At 46.8% G+C, this 1,750-nt stretch overlaps 1 protein-coding gene across 1 annotated transcript in view; it reads right to left on the bottom strand.

Moving 5' to 3' along the window:
* Positions 1-1,750, bottom strand: part of LOC101979959 (high affinity immunoglobulin gamma Fc receptor I) — a 10,796-nt gene that overhangs the window by 3,688 nt on the left and 5,358 nt on the right. The window lies entirely within an intron of this gene.

The following is a 1,750-nucleotide window of genomic DNA, read 5'->3' as shown; positions in this document are numbered from 1 at the left end:
CAGCAGCTGTGCACACTACCCACTCCCCCATCATCCTCTGCAGCAGCTCTGCACACTACCCACCCCAGCACCCTTTCCCAGCAGCTGCGCACACTACCCACTCCCCCATCATCTTCTCCAGCAGCTGCGCACACTTATCCCTTCTCAGCACTCAGAAACTGGCTGGGACAAAGTTTACTTTGCATGGAAGACAGAATTCTTAGATGACCCCAAGGACTCATACATACAAAACCCCCTGAATGTGTTGTGCCCTTATGTCCAGCTTCTAAAGTCAAGAGAATATGACAAAGGCCAGGCATACATTTGCTATATATTCTTAGCAGGCTGGAGAGGGATGCTCCTGGTGGCCTTGAAGCAGTAAGCTGCTGTGACGTGTGGTTACGTGGCAAGGGCCTCTGGGAGCTGAGCTTGCCTCCCCACCCCCACCGGTGGACAGTTAATTAGAAAACGAGGACACCAGTCCTGTAACCGCAAGGAACTGAATTCTGCCAACGACTTTGTGAATCTGAAGGACCCAAAGGAACACAGTCCAGTCAACACCCTGACTACAGAGAGGCTGTGGAACCTGAACCGTGATGGTTCTGCGTGTTCGGGTTTGTAGCTTTGTGATGCTTTGTTATGCTGCGCTAGAAAAGGAATATGTTGTAACCGCTGACGTGTCTGTTAGTGAAGATTAGGCGTTCAGGGAAAGTGGGCCTTACACTCTCCAGAACTCATCTACAGAGAGCAAGGGTGCGGTCACTGCCATGCGGGGCAGGGTCTGTGGGCTCGGTCCTCTGCCAAGTGGGACAGGGTCTCTGGTCTCAAAAACTGCCACATTCCTTCTAAATGCAAGTAAGACTCAAAACTCAATCCCACACTGCCAAGATATACAGATGTCTTTGCTTTATGTCTGAAACACAGTAGATTTTGATCTATCTCCATATGAAATGATCAAAACATGAATATGAGAAAATTGCACACTGAAATTAGCCAGACTCAAGGTCTGTATATCTCAGTGGTCTTTTGCATAGCTAAAATTGCATCCAGAGTGGAGGCTGTGGGCCTTCACCTCAGTATAGAACCATACTGTCACTGTGGACTATATTTCCATGCTCTTATCTATCACCAAAACTGAAAAATCCACGACAGAGATAGACCCAGGAAAGTAATTAGCTTTATGTCCTCTTTCATGGACATGTCCTTACCTGTGTTCTGTCCTTCCTCCTCCTCTGACATTACCCCTTCTCTTCTCTTTCCTTATGCTACACTCTACCCAAATGTACATTTGTTTACATATGGCTTTGGTAGAGTCCACGTAGGAGGAAAAATGTAGTTTTTTAACCCTGAATGGGGGTATTTCATATCAAAACACAATAGATACAGCTTTTAGGTGTGTCATATGATATATAGACACCGAGCTTACTAATATCCAGTTCTAACGTCACCCCTTATCGTCACTGCCTCTGAGTAGGAAAGTGAGCCTCATTCTGAGTCCCATGACTAGAACCTGGACCCAACCAGCTGCATTTTCTTGGTCCTAGGGTCTCTACTGTTTTTTTTTTTTTTCTCTGCCAGTCAAAGATTTAAAAGGCAAGAAAAAGTCTTGAGTGCAACAGACGGCAGCAGGGAAATTCCTGAATACAGCAGACAGCATTAGCTGGTGAGAAAGAGCTACTATCAGAGGTGAGGAGATGCACACACACAAGCACACAGAGACCTCTGCACACACAGCAGGCACACAGAGACCTCTGCACACACAGCAGGCACA

This window comes from Microtus ochrogaster, chromosome 21 (genome assembly GCF_000317375.1).
Source record: "Microtus ochrogaster isolate Prairie Vole_2 chromosome 21, MicOch1.0, whole genome shotgun sequence".
Lineage (NCBI taxonomy): Eukaryota > Metazoa > Chordata > Mammalia > Rodentia > Cricetidae > Microtus > Microtus ochrogaster.
Note: the sequence above shows the minus strand (reverse complement) of the source record. Positions and strands in the feature narration are given on the sequence as shown.